Source organism: Musca autumnalis, unplaced genomic scaffold (assembly GCF_047663935.1).
Source record: "Musca autumnalis isolate F117 unplaced genomic scaffold, ASM4766393v1 scaffold_3, whole genome shotgun sequence".
Lineage (NCBI taxonomy): Eukaryota > Metazoa > Arthropoda > Insecta > Diptera > Muscidae > Musca > Musca autumnalis.
In genome coordinates, this window is record NW_027411866.1 from 56,280,834 (window position 1) to 56,304,157 (window position 23,324).

At 35.1% G+C, this 23,324-nt stretch overlaps 1 protein-coding gene across 4 annotated transcripts in view; it reads right to left on the minus strand.

Annotated features, from left to right (window-relative positions):
• The window catches only part of moody (G-protein coupled receptor moody), a 59,248-nt gene extending 36,267 nt beyond the window's left edge, over positions 1–22,981 (minus strand). The window contains exon 1 of one of the 4 annotated variants that reach the window (XM_073978534.1): positions 22,810–22,981. The gene's annotated coding sequence lies outside the window, so the exon portion shown is untranslated. Of the gene's footprint in view, positions 1–10,642; positions 10,766–21,481 lie in introns of those variants that run through there. The other 3 variants (XM_073978531.1, XM_073978535.1, XM_073978536.1) reach the window with 3 other exon arrangements.
• Positions 22,982–23,324: the final 343 nt, after the last annotated feature.

Here is a 23,324-nt window from a genome sequence, read left to right on the forward strand (position 1 = left end):
GTAGATAAAAACGTCAAAATGTCGTAAATCGGGGGTACCGTTATATGAGGGCTATACCAACACGTGGACCTATGTCCACAACTTTTGTTATATAAATTTAGTTACACTTAAGAACCCTAAATGTTAAATTATAGCTTGGGGTTTTCATCGGGAATTCCCCGGACGGGAATTCCCGTATTTCCCGCTCATTTTTCAATCCCGCAATCCCGCTGCCAATCCCGGGAATTCCCGGGAAATTTTATATACTAAAAACGGGCTGTAAAAAGAATATATTCAAACATAAATTGCAAATATTTTTCAATATTTATTTAATTTTTTGCCTTTAAATTAAAATTATTACATTCTTTATAGTTCTATTGAAAATTTTTTCAAGAAGTTCCACTTCGAAGTATCTGAAGTTATTACAGGTTTGAAGTTAAAACATATACATACTGTAAAAGAACATCTTTACTAGGTCGCCCAGTTAGACTACTTTGATAGTAAATTTGATAGATCTTACATTATCAGTTATTATAGTAGTCATCTGGGTTTATTGTCCAACCGTATATAGACATTGCTTTCAACATTTCGAAACCGCAGTAGATTCAACCCGGACACATACATACCAAGATAAGGCTTAGAATATCGCGTTTTCTTCTTGTGGTATACGGGAAGACTTTTGACATTTTGTGTATAAATAAACAGCTAATATCGAACAAAATGAAAGTGGAAGAAAAATATACAGTTTAAAGTCCTCGGTACATAAACGGCCTTTTTGCTTATATTATTTGTGGTAAAATTCTTTACATCAACATAGTTCGAATTTGGCTCGACTCTTTTTTATACCCTCCACCATAGGATGGGGGTATATTAAGTTTGTCACTACGTTTGTAACTACTCGAAATAATCATTGTAGACCCCACAAACTTGATCAGCGTGCAATTCTACATCGATATAGCCATGTCCGTCCGTCTGTCCGTCTGGGGTAATCACTCTAGCGTCCGAACGGATTGACGTAGGTGGATTTTTGGGAAAATCTATTATTTGTACGTAGGACTTGGTATTGAAAGCGGGCTATGTAGGTCCACGCTTTCGTATAGCCCCCATACAAAATGACGCGTGACGCGTCGTCGTTTTAAGGAATTTTTAAGATATTTGTCCCATTTTACCACCGAATTGGTTGTAATTTAGTATTTTGTGTCTCCAGAGGCCAAAAAACATTCCTACCAAAGTTGGTTTATATAGGTCCACGTTTTGGTATAGCCCCCATATAACGCCCCATATAAAGTTCGCGTCATTTTAATATATTTTGAATGTATTAGTCCCATTTGACAACATAATCGGGTGCAACTTTGTATTTTGTGTTTCCATAGGTTAAGAAACATTTCTATCATAAAATGTTTATATAGGTCCACGTTTTGATATAGCCCCCATAGGACGATATCTCGGTATTTTGAAGGTTTTGGCCTCATTATCACATCGAAATGGCTGAAATTTGGTATTTAGTCTTCGTTGGGGGTATAAAACTTCCCCCCCAGAAATTTGTAGGTATAGGTCCGCGCCATCATATAGCCCCCATAGAACGGTAACTTCCGATTTTAGGTATTTTGAAGGTTGTGGCCAGATTAATCCACCGAAATGGCTGAAATTTGTGGTGGAGGGTATAAAAAGTTCGGCCCGACCGAACTTAACGCTTTTCCCACTTGTTATTATTTTATCAGAAATGATTTTAGCACAAAAGTCATGCATGGAGCTTATGGTTATGCATCGAGTCCTTTAATTCAAAATAAATAACAAATTTGAAAACACAAAGAAGTTTGATATTTATACCCTATACCACAATGTGGAAAAGGGTATAATAAGTTTGTTTTCCCAAAAATTCATGTAACGCCGCGAAATATTCGTCGTAGACCCCTCATGTGGTATACCAAACTTCATATCTCGACGAGATAAAGCGATTTAGCGATGTGTGTCCGTCCGTCCGTCCGTCCGTCTGTCCGTCCATTAAAAATTGTAATCAAGCTAGAGGCCGCAATTATGGACCGATTGTCACGAAATTTAGTATGGAGGTCGGGTTTGGACCAGAATAGAACTGATTAGTTTTTGGCGATGATCGTGAAATGTTAAAGGGATGAAATGGACCAAAAACAAAATTTTTGCTCGATTTTGTAGCCGCTCTGTAGGTCGCAATAATAGTCCGATCGGCGCGAAATTTTAAACGTAGTTTTGGTTTGAGATGAAGAAGTAGCGTGCAAGTCAACGGTATGATCGGACAATATTTAGCGGGTTAAATTGATCAAAACTTTTGTGTGAAAATTGGTAAAATTTCTAATGCACATCTTATAACAGCTAGCCCGGAAAGCTAGTGCACAGGGATAGTGGTATAGGGTATCACATGGTCGGCCCCGTCCGACTATAGTCTGTTCTTACTTGTTTTCTTTTGTTTTTATTTTTTTCTCGACATTTTGATAATCGACCGGTGTCTACCATACCGGTGGTTTTAAATGTATTTAAATGAATTGCCTATTTGCTCAGAAGCTCCACAAAGATTGTTATTATTTGTAATAATTCTAAAAATTGTAGGCATAAACAGTAAGGTAGGTATATTTTTGCCCTCGATAATACCTTTTTATTGCCTTTATACTGTGATTTATCAATACAATATATTTGAGCGGGAATTCTCGGGAATTCCCGGGATTGAAAAATAATTCCCGATTTCCCGCAGATTGAAAAAGTCCGGAAAAGAAAAACCCTAATTATAGCTAAATCGGTCTGAAAATGTAGCTACAAACGTCAAAATACCGCTAATCGGGGGGTACCGTTATATGGGGGCTATACCAAAACTTGGACCTATGTCCACAACTTTTGTTATATAAGTTTATTGACATTTAAGAACCCTAAATGTCAAATTATAGCTACATCGGTCTGAAAATGTAGCTAAAAACGTCAAAGTACCGTTATATGGGGGCTATAACAAAACGTGGACCTATGTCCACAACTTCTAATATATAAGTTTATTAAAACTTAAGAACCCTAAATGTTAAATTATAGCTACATCGGTCTGATAATGTAGCTAAAAACGTCAAAATACCGTATATCTGGAGGTACCGTTATATGGGGGCTATACCAAAACGTGGACCTATGTCCACAACTTTTGTTATATAAGTTTATTGATACTTAAGAACCCTAAATGTTAAATTATAGCTAAATCGGTCTAAAAATGTAGCTAAAAACGTCAAAATACCGCAAATCGGGGGGTACCGTTATATGGGGGCTATACCAAAACGTGGACCTATGTCCACAAGTTTTGTTATATATGTTTATTGATACTTAAGAACCCTAAATGTCAAATTATAGCCAAATCGGTCTGAAAATGTAGCTAAAAACGTCAAAATACCGTTAATCGGGGGTACCGTTATATGGGGGCTATACCAAAACGTGGACCGATATAGCCCATCATCGAACTTGACCTGCCTGCAAACAAAAGACGCATTTTCCCAAAATTTCAGCGTCCTATCTCCATTTTTGTGGATGCTAGAGTGATTACCACAGACGGACGGACGGACGGACGGACGGACGGACGGACGTGCTCAGATCGACTTAGAATTTTACCCTGATCAAGAATATATATACTTTATAGGGTCGCAAATGAGTATTTCAATGCGTTACAAACGGAAAAACAAACTTAATATACCCTCCATACTATGGTGGAGGGTATAAAAATTGTATGTAGGTATGTATATCAAAAATGTTATTAGTTTTTGTCAAATAACGATCGAAGACAAAAATAAGTCCCAATTTACATTGGGCGAGTTTACTTGCGGCAATTGTCATTTTGTAGGAGAGAGAGGTGAGGCATATGGTAACTCTTTGCCTCTCAGCACCCTCTCTAACCAACAAACTGACAATTGCCGCAAGTAAACTCGCCTAATGTAAATTGGGACTAAACTAAAACAAAATTAAAATATTATTCACACCAATGTTATTAATAAATAGTGAATTATTCATTATAGATAGGTACATATATAATACGCTTTTTTGATGAATTTGTACTTATTTATTCATTTTGTTGTACAGCAATTACATCACAAGTAGGTATGTACTTTAGTAGTTAATTGAATGATCATTGAATGGCCAGTTCTGTTTCCTTGGATCTCTTTTTTTCATAAAAATTACGCAGCGAGACTTGTATTAGGGAGTAAACTACATAAAAACAGGAAAGTAATATAAAATAGCATGCCAAAGAGCACATTTAGTTTTACGTCGTTTTCACTTGAAAGAGAATCAATAAATGAGGAAAAGTCAAAATTTTTTAGTTTCCATGAAGCCAAGGTTTGCACTATTATAATACGCGAACTATTGTAGTTTACCAGTAACTATGACTATTGCTGGATTATTTTAGATGTTTTTGTACAAAGCTCAAAAATTTAGCAAAAAAATTTAATTTACGTGGTAGTTACGACCGCGTAAAGGAAAAAACATAGGTAAAAACACGTTGAAGCTAAACAGGTTTTTTACATTGCTATTCGATTTCTGATTAAACCATTCAAATGACGGACATCTGTCCAAAGTAAAAGTAGGAGAATACAATATGAAGATTACACTTCTAATGTATCACTTTCCAAAATTTCCACTGCATCCACCTTTTATGGATGCTGACATTTTGAAGCCGGATTTCAGGTGTTTTTTGTATTTTTTATGTAACTGGGACGCGCATTCGGATATTTCGAAAAACCAATTATAGGATTAAAGAACTCGCGATTTCGCATAATCTGATATGTATATTGAGTATGTAGCCCACACAGCAGCAGAGTAATCTACTGCCAAAGGCCAAAATTTAGTGCGATATTTTTTCTAAAAAACCTATTTTTTGGGTACAGTATTTACAATATAGTTTTGAGTGTGCTGGTACCCCGCGATATTTTAGTTTTTCGACGATCCGGATCATATGAATCACAGATCATAAAAATCCATCTACTAGAACGGCGGAAATGGCTACTGCAAAAATTGAAAAATTTGCGAAAAGTGTTTTTCAAAATATCGCTGACTAATTCGCGTTTTATTTGGATCGTTTTCATTTCAATGAAGAAAGTGAATCATCATTCGCGTTTGTGCGAAAACAGCGGTTTGAAAAAATTAGTGGCGTGGGAGCTGTATCCGATTTATCCAAAAAATACTGTGTGATGCTACATCCACGGTTCTTGATGGATTTTATTGAAATATGTTTAGATCGATGTATTTTTTCACGGTTGATAGTGAAATCGGATGCGCATAAAAAGTGTATGCACTTTGTGCAAAATATTAGCGTTATACAGTTTGTTGCACACTAAACTGCAGGCGATGCTACATCTTAGCGGCCAAAGTAAATCCTGGCAAATGTGTACAAATTAAAAGAGAAGAATTCGCTGTATTGGTAAACCGCATGCGCATCAAGTGATTTTGAGGATTTCGCGATTTACACGCATTTCAAAATGAGCATTACCCGATACAATTTTATTTCAAGATTATACCCCATTTAAAGGAACCAAACATTTATTTGAAAGATATCCATATCTTCTGCTAGATGTTAGCGTGTTTTCGAAAAGTGATTAGAATAAAAAAATGTGATTTATTGCGTGAAATTTATCTAAAATAGAAGAAAAACTCCGACCTATTTTTCTTACATTTTGTTCAACTAACTCACAAAATAAATTTTAATAAATATTTTCTCTTACAAAAATTTTATAAATTTCCTCAATATATTTTTTTGTTTTCGCTATAATATGAAAACCACTAAACGGATTTACATAGTTTTGGTTTCATTTGAATCTTCGCGATGTATAGATTACGTACATATTTTTTATATATTTTTCAGAGCCATAAGCAGGTTGAATTTTATTAAAACAAGTTGCAAACTACCAATTGTTTGGAATTCTTTCCTAATTTCCGCGAAAATGCACAACTTTTTCGCTAAAGTTATGGGACCTCAGTAAACATATAGTATGTAGGGAGCCCCTAATTAAGAGAGTTTCTCAATATAATGATTAGAGTCTTTTAAAGATTTTTTTCTTTTTATCAGAATTGAAACCGCCATAACTTTTGCGCGCAACAACCAAAATTAGTATCACGAACAGATTTAAGAATGACATTTTTTTCCCAATCTATGTACCAAAAATCTTTCATGTAGCTTAAAAAAAATTTTTTAATTTTTTTTTTATGGAAAACTAAAAAATTTTGTCTTTTCTTCAAATATTTTATTTTTAACCAAAATTATCTAAGTCGTCTTGTGTCTTTTTATAAAAATTTAAATTTATTGTAATTTTAATAGTAATTTTTAAAATTGTTCAACTACAACCCTTTTCATTCTAATTTACGATACGATCTAATGTACGTATGTGTATGTTTGTATGCTGCTACTAAACTTAAGAAAAGCACCACTTCACATCATCAAAACTCAATGAACTAATGTTGGAAGAGAATATGTATATGCACATGGAGGTTAAAATACACATCTCCATACATACGAGTATACATATGTATGTACATATTTATCCATGTGTGCGACCACAAATTTTCATCATTTTATAAAAGTTCAAAGATCAATCAACCATTAATTGATTACTCATTCGTTTTGTTGTTGGTATTTTGTTTTTATACCCTACACCACATAAGGGGTATTATGTCTTTGTGCATTTGTATGTAACATACAAAAGGAAACGAAATAGACCCATAGTTCCTTTTGGGGATATACATATAATCACTTTTTGAATCGATTTATGCATGCCCGTCCGTCCGTCTGTCCATGTATTTTTGTTCGCAACGTACAAGTGGCATTTTTGTCCGATTCAGCTGAAAATTGGGGAATATAATTTTTTAGCCATAGGAAGAACGCTATTGCTTTTGGTGAAAATCGGTTCATATTTGGATATAGCTCTCATATATATTTTCGGCCGATTTGACGTATTTGCTGCACCAAACACGCTATATACGTCCGATTTTTATGAAGTTGGGAATGTGTGACTGAATTCGATCTAGAAATAAGTGTGCCAAATTATATCGAAATCGGTTTAGATTTGGATATAGCTCCCATATATATTTTCGTCCGATTTGACGTATTTGCTGCACCAAACACGCTATATAGGTCCGATTTTGATGAAATTTGGGATGTGTGACTGAATTCGATCTAGAAATAAGTATGCCAAATTATATCGAAATCGGTTCAGATTTAGATATAGCTCCAATATATATTTTCGGCCGATTTGACGTATTTGCGGCACCAAACACGCTATATATGTTTGATTTCGATGAAATATGGAATGTTTGACTGAATTCGGTCTAAAAATAAATGTGCCAAATTACATCAAAATCGGTTCAAATTTGGATATAGCTCCCATATATATTTTCGCCCGATTTGGTGTATTTTCTGCACCAAACACGCTATATACATACGTCCAATTTTGATGAAATTTGGAATGTGTGACTGAAGTCGGTCTAGAAATAAGTGTGCTAAATTATATCGAAATCGGTACAGATTTGGATATAGCTCACATATATATTTTCGCCCGATTCTTTGCTGCACCAAACACGCTATATATGTTTGATTTCGATGAAATATGGAATGTTTGACTGAATTCGGTCTAAAAATAAATGTGCCAAATTATATCAAAATCGGTTCAGATTTAGATATATGTAGCTCCCGTATACATATATTTGCGCCCGATTTGATGTATTTGCTACACCAAACACGCTATATACGTCCGATTTTGATGAAATTTGGAATGTGTGACTGAATTCTGTCTAGAAATAAGTGTGCCAAATTATATCGAAGTCGGTTCATATTTGGATATAGCTCCAATATATATTTTCGGCCGATTTGACGTATTTGCGGCACCAAATACGCTATATATGTTTGATTTCGATGAAATATGGAATGTGTGACTGAATTCGATCTAGAAATAAATGTGCCAAATTATATCGAAATCGGTTCAGATTTAGATATAGCTCCCATATATATTTGCGCCCGATTTGATGTATTTGCTGCACCAAACACGCTATATACGTCCGATTTTAATGAAATTTGGGATGTGTGACTGAATTCGGTCTAGAAATAAGTGTGCCAAATTATATCGAAGTCGGTTCAGATTTGGATATAGCTCCAATATATATTTTCGGCCGATTCTTTGCTGCACCAAACACGCTATATATGTTTGATTTCGATGAAATATGGAATGTTTGACTGAATTCGGTCTAAAACTAAATGTGCCAAATTACATCAAAATCGGTTCAGATTTAGATATAGCTCCCACATATATTTGCGCCCGATTTGATGTATTTGCTGCACCAAACACGCTATATACGTCCGATTTTGATGAAATTTGGAATGTGTGACTGAACTCCGTCTAGAAATAAGTGTGCCAAATTATATCGAAGTCGGTTCAGATTTGGATATAGCTCCAATATATATTTTCGCCCGATTCCAGGTATTTGCTGCACCAAACACGCTATATATGTTTGTTTTCGATGAAATATGGAACGTGTGACTGAATATCTCCTGTATATATTTTAAATATTCACAGTGGTGTAGGGTATCATATAGTCGGTCCCGCCCGACTTTGATCCACAGTTAATTTTTTTCTCCAAATATAGAGAAATTGGTTAGGACGTATTAAGAAGAATGTTTTTTTTTATTTTTATCGATAAAAGAAAGGGGAATTTTTGGTGTTCATAGAGAAGATTAACCTAGCAAAAAGCTATAATGTAAACATGCTGTTATCTTCTACATGTCAAGTGAAACTGCGGGAAGAATGTCGGCATTAAATATAAGTTATGGTTCACCGGCAAGAATCTACTATTTTCAGAGTTTTTCTTTCAATTTTTGCAAAAAACTCGTTCTCGTACACAAAAAACCAGCGAAACTTGCACTTTTCCTTTTACAAATATAGCGTTCTCTTTAAAAATTTTTCTGTGTTCAGTCTATGTGTAAGCACTTTCTGACAGTTCGCTTTTTTCTAAAATAGTGGAATGGAGCTATCCATAATTATTTAATTTTTTTCTAACATATATGGTCTGTTCCAGAACTGGAAGAATCTACTAATTTTTATTATTTTCTTTTTTTTTTTCAAATAACATAAAGGAAAAACTGTTATCGTAGTAAAAAATAGTAGATTCTTGCAGGTTCTGGAACAGAGCAATAAATTTGTTTCTATGTGATGTGGCCATAATTTCATTTTAGTTTATTTCTATAAATGAGAAGCTAGGCAATAGTGCCAAGAACGGTTTCAGAAACTACAAGATATTTTCTTTAATTGTTTACGTTTTCCATCTCTTTTTGTGTCCCATCTGAGGAATATTTCTACTCAAGTTTGTTCAATTTGCTTCTAAAAATATGTTTGCAAGAATATACAAACTGTATTTTTTATTAGGTTAACGAGAATAAAGTTTCTACCCAGTGCGGTGTATGATGTTCCCATCATCACATTTGGTTAATTCAACTTTTATTCAACTGCTTAATCTCCAAAAGCAATGATTAATTGGAACTTCTTGGGCAATGACAATTCCTTTGAAACCGCAGCGACTCAACCCTTTTACTTGTTTTCAATATCAATTTATAGTTTATTACAAAGAAGACGATAATGAATTCTGAAATATAAGTATGGATGTTTGTTTGTATGGATGAATCAAATGCGGTTTGAGTTGCGTTTTAAAATTGTTCAAAGTAATCATTTTGGTTTCGTATTGCTTTTAGAATTGTCTTATCATAATACATATTCTAAACATACTGATAAAGCTAAGTTTATGATGGGTAAATTTCAGATATGTATATGGAACATAAGTATGTATGTATGTAATCGGAGAGTTTTATGGTCCATAAAAACGTTCCGATGTGGCGATATGACAATTTGTGTATTCAGCTAAATTTCCCTACTAAAAGTACATATAGAGGGTCTTCCCATTATATATGAAATCTTTAGTCCGAAGACTATAAATGTTCCTATTAAAACTACTGAAACCCAATTTTCCTCAAAATATGTTAAATGTACAGTTGAACTTCGTTCATCCGGAAATCGATTAACCTCGAATACTCATAATGTCTCCGGTCCCAACCATCACGGATAAGTCCGATTGTATATATAAAAATATTGCATAGGTACATATATCGTAATTCTGTTTCTAAAACTGACTACATTATTCCACTCCTATATAGGTAGGTACATATTTACATATGTGTTTTTATTCCATTATTTGTAAAAGATATACATACATACATATCGCTCATTTACTCAAAGAGTGACACATCGAAAAAAATCGAGTTTCGAGAAAAACGCGTTTTAATTTGGCGATTGAAATTCGACTTCCCAACTTCAAATGATTATTACACAAAAAATAAAATAACTACTTGGACCATCTTTTGTAAAGATCTAGCCAGATATCAGTCCTAAATTTCTGTACAATATCAAGCATGATTTGAAGTGTTTTTTGGTGGTTCATAAACTCAAAAAAATTGTTTGTTGAATTTTGCCAAATTCCTAGTAACTATGTTGTAACTCTTCGAGTTTTAGGGATATCAGCATGAAAAATTGAGACAATATAAAGAAGTCGTAGAAAAAATAGAAATTGCTAACTCAGAAAACACATTTTTTGAGTTATGCCACTCTTTGAGTAAATGAGCGATATGACAAAATACCTTTACAATAACAACAAATGTATGAATTTCATTTGTTTTTGTTGTCAACACCCTTTTCTTCCGCAATCTTCTGATAAACTCAACTCTATGACAACTGCTAAGGTACACCACTCGAATATAACTGGATTTTAAAGTTGAAACGATTACTCATCCGGGTGATACATACAATTTACATTTCGTCAAGCATTTGATGTGTAGATACAACAATGGATATGACCCAACAAATGGTGTGGATGTAAGTATGCGGTTGTTTGTCTGCTAATGGGAATTGTTGCTTCAGATATTACGAACTTAACTCTTTTTTTAAGCTGAATCATCAAAAATGATCTAAAACAATGCAGATAAAGTGTAAAATGCATTTGAATATTTATCAACTTGTATTTATAGGAGTTTGTGTGAGAGTGTGTTTCTCTGGAAACCGAGCAATCCTCATCAAGACAAACGCGAAGGCGACTGTCTTAAGAAATCTTTGACAAAGGGTGACAAGGTGAGCTCGGACATGAAGCCCAGGAACTTCTAGAAGAGGAAGATGACCACCAAATTACGCCAAGGTAGACAGAAACTACAGCAACGAACGGTGCTATGAGGTGATCGACACCAGTAGAGGGTCCGAAATATTACCCAAAGAACATCAAGAGACATACCTCACCTGACAAAAGCAGCGGTATATGTCAAGGGGTATGGCTGCAAATTCGAGGCGGAGCACATGCTCGAGGTCTTTGAGAAAGAAAATAAGACTTTAGAAGTGAAGAGATGGGAAGTCTTCCACAGGAGGAGAAAGACGATGGCACTCTCCTTGTGCGAGACTTGACGACCTCTCACTAACTAGTCTATGAAAGACAAGGGGCAAGACATACAACATCTGTAACACAGTCACCTTAAACATTTGAAGGGCAATGGTCCGAGAGGAGGATGATGGCCAACAAACCAACCAGGCGGTTAACCAACCGACCAACACGCAAGAGGGCGTCGAAACCATCAGCGACTCCCAAGAAGCTCGCATACTGGAGGACCTATTATTGAGGTCATCCAGATAATTCTCAATCGGAGTGAAACGGCAACTCAAGCCCTCATGGAGAAAATAAACAAAGGTAATATACGTATTGGTTCAATCCAAGGTCTCCAGACTGAACCATATAAATGGTCAACTTTTTGACGATAGCACAGGAACTCGGCCGAGGACCTGTATCATATGCCACAAAACATATGCTTGCTTTTCTCTCCAGAGTTGTCAAGGGATTTTAAAAATATAACTAGCATCATTATATCTGCCGTTCGACTCACCGACATTACCACCTACGTCGTCAAGCAAACGAAGTGCTAGTAGATAGCGATGTTAACTCACACTCGAAAGGTAGTACTAAAATTAACAAAAAGGGCAATCCTTTCGAACACTAACGACCTGATATATCTTAACATATGAACACACCTACCCTTGTTTACAGAATTAGGGAGGAAGTACTAGATATAACAATACGTTCAAAAAATCCGATAAACGAGGTACAGGAATGGATGGTCTCGGACCATAGGTACATTAGGTTTAAAATATCGTGGCCACCGCTGAGCCTGATAACTCTTCGAAACAAATCCAAAACCGACAAGTAAAAAAGTATCAGTCGGCTTTGCCGACAGAGGTATACCCTCAGCTAATGTGAATTGAAACTTTCATCTACGAACAGATTGAATGTATTTAGGGTCTTTTCAGAATTTGTGGCTCTTTTTGGACCTTTGAACTTGCCGACAAAAATGTGGATTAGGATTAAAAATTAGAAGTGTTGCGTAGGAGGTACTTGAAGGAACGGACCGTCATAGTCCATTATGGAAGTGGATCATATTTTGGGAGCCATCTTTTCGATAGATATCGCGCCCACTAGTCATTTCAGTGGGTCATCGTATAACTTTTGGACCAGTATGCCAGGAAGCATGGACAGGATCGATATGGGCCATTTAGAAGCTAAACTAAATTTGGACAAAATATGACGAAGACCAAATGTTGGACCAAATCGTTTGATCAGTTCGACAGTATCGAGCTCTACAGCCATTACATATGATGCCGTGAAGGTTTTTTTACACCTTTCGTGCTGTTTTCTCAAGAAGTATAGAAAAAAAACTTTTACCGTCGCAATTGAGGCAGCGAATGCATGTTGATTCAACAAAAAAACAAAGCGATTCGAGAGCAGGTCTTAAAGTGAATTATGTGTGGGAGGTACCCGAAGGAGCAGACAAGTATAGTCTGTATTCGAACTTGATCTATATCTGGTTGTTATATTAGGATGTGTAAAGTATGGACCAAATCGGTCACTCCCTTCAAGAGTTATCGTGCGCACATTTTTTTGAACATTTGTGGGGGAGCTACCTAAAGGAGTGGACCAATATGGCTTATCTTCGAACTTAAACCAAGTTTTGACAAAATATTATATATAATTGTTCCACAAACATCCCACAAGGGACAAGGGAGACTTCCTTCATATCAATGAGTGCATCCCGATTCATATTAGCTCAATGATATGGGACCTACACTTTATCGCCGAGTGGGAACGGCGTGTCTAAGACACCACTTTTGTAGAGTTTTACATAGCTGAAATACTCAGAAAATGTTGCCAACATTACTAAAAGTGTTTTGATGTTGCCTGGCAGGGGAATCGAACCCATGACCTTATGTGTGCAAGGCGGGTGTGCATACTATTGCACCACGATGGCACCCTGGACAAAATATTACAAAGGCCAAATTGTGTACTGAATCGGCAGATCCGTTCGGGAGTTATCTTGCGCTCCAGCCATTGCACACGGTGTCAAAGGGTTTTTTGCACCTTTCAGGCTATTTTCTCAGGAAGTATGGGCTTGCCCCTGATGAACCGCCGTATCGGGGGCAGTGAATACAAGTTGTTACAACAAAAATCAAAGCGATTCGAGAGCAGGTTCTAAAATGAATTTTTCCGAAATTTTGTGTGGGAGGTACCCGAAGAAGTGGACCGATTGAGTCCATATGGGAACCTAATATAAGTCTTGTAGAATTTTCACTATGTGCAAAGCATTGACCCAATCGGTTACCTTTTGAAGACTTATCGTGTGCACAAATTTTCCGAACATTTTCGAATTTTTGTGGGGGAAGTACCGGAAGGAGTTGACCGGTATACTACGAAAGCCATATTGTGGACCGAAACGGTTGATCCGTTCGAGAGTTATTGTGCGCTCCAGCCAGACAGATAGACGACGGACATGGCTAAATCAATTTCAAATTGTCTGAAACCGTTATTTCGATGAGGCACATTTTGCCAGTATGAAAGTGTATACACCCTCGTTAGCATAAATGATGATTGTATAAAAACTAGAACAAGAAGATGAGGTATGCCTACGTAAGGAAGATATAGTCAGAAATGTTAACAAATTAACCGAGGTACTAGAGGGGTCATTCGAATAAGATTGTCCCTTTGAAATAGGGCAAAACGTAAGAAAGCAGCTTTATTCTGAGACATCGAACTAAATTAAAGAAATAAATCAAAATTATAACGCAACTTATGGAAACTATTTTGGACATATCGTAAACGGCGTCTCAGAAATCAAAAAATGTCTATCCAAAACTCATACATAAACCGAGCTATGAGTTGATGAAATGGGGAAAATATGGAAACACCGAGTAAACCCTACTAAGCCTCCCGATGAAGGTGTCATCGACAACTCGATGGCCAAACAAGTTTCTCACCATATAAAGCACCGGTACCAGATCAAATCTTCCCGGCCGTACTTCAAAGGGGTATGGGTTATATATCGTCCAATAGAGTTGGAATCTTCAACGCTTGCTTGAAATCTACGTGTACTCCCACAGCCTGCTAAGAGGAAAATATAGTATTTACTACTTGTATTACTTGTAACATAATACCAAAATCTTATCGCCCGATAAGTTTAACCTCATTCTTACTCAAGACAATGGAACGGACGGTCGACACCATGATAAAGAGTAAATGCGAACAACATGCTTACGTTAAACTTAAAGGGCACAATGCGGAACAGCATCTTGTGCGCGAAAGAGGTTAATAGTTTTTTTTGTGCAATATTTGAATTTGCTATTATCTTTATAGGGTACGGTACCGCCTTGCACTCAGAAGGTCTGCGGTTCGATTCCCAGCCATGGCAAGAACAACATTTTCAACGGTGGCTGTACACCTCAGTGTAATGTGTAATGTTGGCGACATTTCCTGAGTTTTCCAGCTATGTAAAACTTCTCTATAAGTGATGTCGTAAGACTTGGCTTTCGGACTCGGTGATAAACAGTAGGTCCCATATCATTGAGCTTAATGTGAATCGGGGTATTTATTGATGTGAGAGAAGTCTCCCTTGTCCCTTCGGGGATGTTTGTGGAACATTATTATTATCAATATATTAACAATAAAAATCTCTTTTAAACATTTCCGCTTAACTGTTCCGCTAGTAATACAATTCCTTTTCATATGTACATACAAACACAATTACATATCGTTATCATCAATATGTAGTCATAAATATAGGATCTTGAATGTAGCTGCGTAATGCGATATTGTGTTAATTGTCTATGAAATTGTAATAATTGCCTGTCATTAGCATACTCGTTGGCATTGTCGAATCGTAGATTGATGCATGGCTGTCTGACTGAATGACTGTTTGTTTGCCTCTTGGCTGGTTAGCTAGCTGTCTATCCGATGCCGCCTTTACAACGAGACGATTCTTATCAAAGATCTATGTTTGTTTGGTGATTTCCCTCATCGCACCATGCTATCGCAGTATGAAGAGGCGACCGAACCCATTGATGATGAGCACGTACAATCAACCATGTGACTGTTACTCTTTCCGTACTGAGCAGAAGACAGATTTACGAGTTAAGATGCACACGCACTTTGTATCTAAGGCAGCAACAACAACAAAAATCGAACGCAACAAGTGTAATATCACAAGAATAAAATAGATAACTTACCACACACGCACAAAAAAATACACAATAGGATTATGACTTTTTGTCTTTTTTCTCAAAAATAATTTCCTGTTGCGAGAATAAATGAACTTTTGCCTATTAATAGCCAAAATAACGTTTATTCCATTTAATGGCTATATTACACCATATGCTTTTTTACATGTATGGTGTCAGTTTCGGTATTCTAATATACAGACCAGCTGATGTCATATGGTGTAATATAGCCATAAGTATTAAAAAATGTCCCGCATAAACCACCTTTATTTGATATGATATATTAAATGAAGTTTTATATAATATAAAATATACCTATAGATATATTATCAATATACCTATACATATATGTACCTATCTGCTATCAGTGGCTTTAAAAAATTGTCCAAAGTGCTGATCAATAAAGATTTTAAAATCATTATGGGCGGGAGGTTTTCTATCGAACCACTTTATAATTAAGATTTTTTATAATCTTAGGTAAAAACTCATACAAATATTTTGCAGGAATACGAGGTTGTAAAGCAGTCATAACCCTAATATACAACCTTTTGTTATCGACTTATGAATGAGTACGTCAACAACTCAACTATGTGTTAGAGAATCAGTTCTCTGCAAGATCTCAACAACAACAGGTAAATTGAGTAATGACTAGAGTTGCCAATACCAATTTTATTTAGCGGCTGCACGTAACGATGAGAGTACGAAATTTAAAGAAAATTAAATATGTAAATGCGTACAAGAAAATATTAAAAGGAATACAATAGATTAAGATGATATTGGAGGACTAATTTTCCAACAGGACCAATTTCCAGGTAGCTTATCTGATGTCTCCAATTGCAGTGGAATAGCAAAATTCAGCGATATTTCAGAATTATTTGAAAATCATGTTACGGCCAAACCAAACTTTTTATACCCATCACCATGAGTTGTTTTGAAGTAAAGTGGAACAATTAGTTTCCTTTTGTTTATGGAAGTACCCCAGAAAAAAAATCATTACCAAATAATGTTGTTTACGAAAGTACCCCAACAAAAAATAAAATCATTACCAAATAATGGGTTTTTATAGTTATTTTTGGCAGTCGTAACTACTTACAAACCCCCTACTAACCCATTATCTTAACAAGGGCATGTCGCACTGAATAGCTAGTTATTCTATAACCACTAGAATAACTAGTTATTCTTTGGCCACTTGAAGGTGAAAAATAATCTAAAAACATACCTATGTTCTAATTTTAGAACAGTTGAGGTGGAATTTCTTTTCAATTTCAACACACTTCATAGTTTTATTTTATTTTGCTCTCTGCTGGATTTGATCATTGCGATTTGTAGCCGAACAAAATACACACAATGGCTACGCGTACGAACATTAAGTGTTGTTAAACGTTTACATGTGCACCACCATCCATTCTTTATTTTGTAAACAAAAAACTCGCGGCACATACGCTCTGTGTCACCGTACTCATTATTTAGTAAGTAGTGAAGTAAGTAGTTTTACCTTGTTATATAACTTTATAATGGGTTATATAATGACTAACGGATCCGAATTTTTGATGTGACTAAGCTTTTCCGCCACCCTAACTGATAAATATCGCTTTCATTTATATGCAAATATCTAATGAACGGTTACAGATAAGCCTCCAATTATTTTGAAATTGTTTCAGATCTGGATATAGCTTCCGATTTCATTTATTTGATGCACCAAACACGCTATGAATGTTCAATTTCAATGATATATGGAATGTGTGACGGAATTTGGTATGGAAAAAAATTTGTCAAGTAATATAAAAATCGCTTAAGATTTGGATAAAGTTTCCATATATATACTCGTACTCCAGCTTAAGCAATCAAAAGTTTCCATATATATTTTAGCCGATTTCATGTATTTTATGCACGGTATATCGAATCTCAATGCAATTTGGGGTGTGTGAAGGAATTTGGTCAATAAATAGTTTGCCCAATTATATTGAAATCGGTTCAGATTGGATATAGCTCCTATATATATTTCGGCCGATTTTATGTATTTTATGCACCAAACACGCTGTGTATGTATATTTTCAATGAACTTTGGAATGTGTGACGGAATTTGGTCTAGAAATAAGTTTGCCAAATTATGTTTAAATGGGTTCAGATTTGGATATAGATCCCATATATATTTTCAGCCGATTTCATGTATTTGACGTCCAATTTCAATAATATTTGGAATAAACATGGCTACTTGCCTCCTATATTTATATTCGGCCGATTACATAAAATAAATAATATGTCATACACATTGATATTTCATAAAATATTAAATTTCTGATACATTGTTTAAGGGAGAGACTTTGAAGTCATCGGTTAGTACGCGTGTACTTATAGTCAGAAAGGAATTAACCAAGGCTATAATTATTAAATATCTTATATCTGAGAGACTTTTTAAGTGGGATGGTCGAAGGGGAAACAGTTACCTACATTTGTCTAAATGTCTAAATCATTATTGAAGTAAAAATTATCAAAACAATTGGCATGAGTAACATAAACGTCAATGTTATTCCTAATTTAATTCTCTTCGTTAAAGGGGATAGTAGGCTCAGGTAGGCTCGATTTGTCGAAATAAAGAGTGTAAGAGTATATGGAATTTGTAAATGTCATGCACTTAGGCATACACATAGTTGGAAAGGATTTAGGAGGAGTGTTACTTCCTGCAACATACAAAAATACCATAGCATGAGCTCCATACATGACACTGACAATGCCTTATTATCTCCTATATTTATGCATTAAAATATTTCAAAAAAAAAAAAAAAATAAATAAATAAAGTTAATATAATTATAACATTTCATTATTATTTATCATAGTTGGGGTAGCAAAGCGCACCAGGTGCAGCTAGTAATAATATATAATTTAATATATACTTTTTATAAATATATAATTGCAAACGGAATAACGAAGTTAAGTACAGGGTTATCCATTTCGCGGTTTCAAAAGTATGGGTCTGGAATTCGACATGTGTCAAACCAAGTTGTTAAACCAATTTTTTTCTTTTCAGTTGAAAGTCTGACATTGACGAAAATGGATCCCTTAACTTAATCACATAACGCATAAACATTATCAAAAACTACTACAAAAATGGTGATTTTTTTATTGATTGTTCGTATTCGGGGTTTTGAGAATTCTCAAGTAATTGAAGAGAGGCAATTACACCCAGAAAAAGTCACTGTTTGGTGCACTCTTTGGTCCGAAGGTGCGATTGAACCTTACTTCTTCGAAAACGACGATAGAATGACTGTCACCGACAATTCGAAGCGTTATGGTAATTTGATAACCGACTTTTTCCGCCTGATATTGAAGAATACGGATTATAGAATATGTGGTTCAACAAGACGGTGTCACATGCTACACAAGTTGAGCGAATATGGCTTTATTGCAAGAGACATTTGCTGGCCGCGTAATTTCTCGTTGTGGCGATATCAACTGGCCCACAAGAACATGCTACTTCCCAGTGGGAAAATTGGGAACATATTACATTGAAAATATATTCATTAATGCATTATAAGCTATACGTTACAAAACGTATCCGTAAGAATCGAGAAGAAAATTTATTTGGACTAAAAGTAAAATTATTAAATACATTATAGTAGATATATTCTATAATTTACGCTAAAGAATCGAGCAAGTAAATCCACTCGACAAAAAATGCATTTTAATTACCTATTACATTCCCAAAGTATACGATAAGGGAATGTAGTGTTTCAGTTTTTTCAACAGATTTTTTTATTTTGTAGTCCCGTTATCTGACAATGCCTTCATGTCAAGTGAAGACGTAATGTTACAAAATTTTTTAAGGCTTTAAGGAATATTATTGAAAAACAAGAAAAAACTTGGTGGAAGTGGACTGACGTGAAAGTGAACTGAAATGAAGATTGTGCAGACGAAAATCCTATTATTTTTAATTATTTTATTTTTATTATTTCATTTTATTATTAAAATTGTTGAGTTTTTTTTTTTTTGAATATATTTATTTCCATTATTTTTTTTAATAATGTTTTAAATCGTTATACCTATGTCTATATATAAATAACAATTAATCAAAATAAACGGTGTTTAATTGTAATATGAGGGGAATAAATTAACTAAAAAAATGCATACAATAATACGATGCATTCTAATACATAAATTATATTAGATATTCCTACTGAGCTATAAAATAATATATTCTAATCCATACATTACACATTGCATTCTATGGATAATATAAAGTAATAGGTATGTACATTATTTTCCTAGGACATGCACCGTGTTACGAATAATGTATTCGGTAATCAATAAAACATAGTGGCTCTGTATTACCCGTTCGATTCCCATCGATTACATTTTCCCACTGGGTTGAGACCATTACAACTTTTTTGAGCACTTAAAATCCAACATTCGTCAAGTTATGGCTGAGATACCGCCCAATATGTGTCAAAAAGTGGTCAAAATTACCTCAAAAGAATCAGTGCTTGCAACAGTTCACGTGGAGGTCATTAAAATGATGTAGTGTTTCACACATAATGTCAACGTTCAAACTTTATAATAAAAAAGAAATATTATCAAAAAAATATGTTATGTGTTTTATTTAAGTTTGCTTTCGAAACCCCGAAATGGATGGATAACCCTTTATACCCTCGGTCTTATGTTGGAGGGTACAACGTTTTAAAAGATTCTTAAAAAAATGAATAATTGAAGATTTAAAAAATATTCCCGAATTCGACGAGCCAAGATAAAGTTCAAAAACGTATCATACATTAAAATTGGGATGCCTGTCTTTTGGGGTTTTAACTTTTTTGATAACTTTCAAGTTTCCAAACAATAAATTATAATTGTGGTGAAATCCGGAGATTTTTTCCACAAAATCCTTAATACCTTTATTTTACTTTTCGTTTATTATTATTTCTTTTCTTTTTTTGAGGCCTGCAAATAACTATGGGTGACGAAGACACATCTCATAAACATTGTCGAACGCTTTAGATCCCTGCCCATATTTTACATCCACATTTGTTGGTTGCACTTTTATGCACTCAATTTTCATCGAATCTTATGTTGGTGTTCGTTTAAAATTTTTTGTTTTGCCCGTATCCATAACCTATTTACCCCCATATTTTCAATAATCAATTTCAATTAAGGGGTTTTCAATGAAATCCCCTTGCGATAATGATAAAGTTTTGTGTTGGCAATACTTTTGGGCATTTTCACATTCTCACGATCAATTAAAAACATTCATATGCATCTTTGGAAATTATTTACCGCCATATACATGCATACATACTATATACCAGATACCTACACATGAATACTATACGTCTTCCGATCGGATACACTTACATTAATTCCCCATAAATTTTATGGCATAAAAGATGCTGAGTGTACATTTTTTTTCAAAACTTGACAAATGTTTTTGCCGTTTTAGCTGTGACTCTTGCCAAGACGCGAACTCTTTGTACGGGAGCAGTATTGAGAGAGCATTTTTGATCAAAACAGAGAATATGAGTAAGCAAAAGATGCAAACAGCCGGAAGGGGGCGGAAAGGTTGGCTGTCGAGGCCGCTCCGCTGCGTTGTACAATTTCCAGGTAAAAACAAAAAAATATTAACTCGATTAAAACGGTGATTCAACATAAAATATTGTTTGGAATATCATTTAAATTCTGTTGTATTGAACTGACTGAATGACTCTGTTGTTGGCATCAGATGACTAATGGAGAGTAGGTATTAAGAAAACACTTGCTTTGTTGATGATATTGAGGTGTTTTTTGTTGTTGTTATTTGGGATGATTGGGTATTATTGTAAGGTGTTTTATGAAATACAGAGAAATTGAAAGATGAAAATGTTTGTTCTTTTATTTTGTTGTTGTATAGATTTACGTTGTTTTATTTATTTACCTTTTAGATATGGATGTACGTTTGTTTCTTTGTGTGTTTAAAACTATTGGCTTGAATGCCTAGAATAATTTGTTGTTGGTCGTCGATGTTTACTCCGTTTGTTTACCTTTCACATTTCACTCTTATGTGTCATGATTTATTGCTGGGCACTTTCTTGCGGTACTATTGACTTGTGAGTGCTCCGGAACGGTCGGTGTTGGTTTGTTTGTTTCATCAATATAACAATAATAAATTATTGAATTTATTTGTTTTCGATTTAAATTCGATCTCTAATCAAATCACACAAATTCTGCTTGTACATATTGAAAAATCTTATTGCTGAACACGTACGCCACACCGATTCAGATTAGGTTACAAAGCACTTTGTTTTATCGTACACGGAGTCGAATGATTGGAATGTTGTTGTTTTTTCGTTTGTAAACTTTTTAGCAAGCCAAGTATATTGTCGAGTAACAGTTTCAACTTGGCTATAGTGACATCACTGAGTATAAATTTTCCCAATTAGAGAAAGAGCAACGAATATTGAATTGAACTGGTCACAGCAATAGAATTAATTCATAATTAATTCTGAACACAAAGCACCCCAACAACGGAACGAGGCTGTTTTTTCCTCCCATGAATTTATGGAACACACATACACAGTAACACCGCGTACGATTAAGCTTTACAAAAGGGATTTTCGTAATGAATTTCTGAAGATCGCATTTAGTTTACAAGAAGAGCTGATTATTTTTGGCGCAAAAACAATTTAACTAAACTTTTTAATGAATCGCTCAACACAATAGTTTTTAAGAATGTCAACACAGTTCTTAAACTTCGCTTCAAAACACACATCAAATTAAAAGAACACACTGCTCACACACTCCGAATTCAACGCGATCCACCGGGTTTGATGTTTTCAAAACGTTTTAAACTTCTCTGTCATCCGGTGTTGACCGTTGTCGATCGTTGCTTGTGACTCTGTCGATTGTTTATCAGCAAATGCTTAAGAGAACGGCCAGAGAGTCAATTCAAAGCGCGTTAAATACAATTCATTTCATTTTATGGTCGTTTTGCCATTATAAATAATTTACTTTAAAGCAAACACGAAAACCAAAACTTCGCGCCCTGTAAAGCAAAACGCAGCAGCAGCATTGACGACGGACGAAGTTGGTGGGACATAGTTGTTATATGAGCACGTACGTACGTACAGATAGAACGGACAGACGGACACCGAGCCACCACACAAAACGTAGCAGACCTATTCTGTTAATGCTTGTGGTCGGTCCGCCGCTTTCATTTACTTACTAGCCTCACAAAACGAACAACAGCAACGTCACATCACTTACCACTGATCTTTAGTTATTGTTTGTCATCACTGTCCAGCAATCAACTGTGATAAGACTAGCCTTCTTCGGATTGGACGCCATTCATTCAATAATATTTTTTGTTAGTTGGGGTATTTTTAATTAGACACATTAAATTTACACTCCCAATACTACCAACAACTGAAACAGCAACAACAAAAGCGTCAAGACCCTTATAACCCTCTAACAACAAGTAGTTCTGTACAGAGCCCAGCCTTTTGACAACCGCCTATCAGTCCCTGCTTGCATTTCTCCAACCCCTCAATCATTTATTTATCTCAATCGAATTATCAAAATTAAACAAACATGATACAGACACACACGCACTCACATGTAGACACAGCAAATCGTTGAATGAGAGCCCCCATGAGAGAGATAACAGAAAATCGAAAAAAGAAGATAATTACGTATTTGTCTGTTTCTCAATGTTTTTTGGACAGACAGGCGGGCGATACCAACAAATCAACAGCATGACTGACTGAAAATCTCTTGTTTTG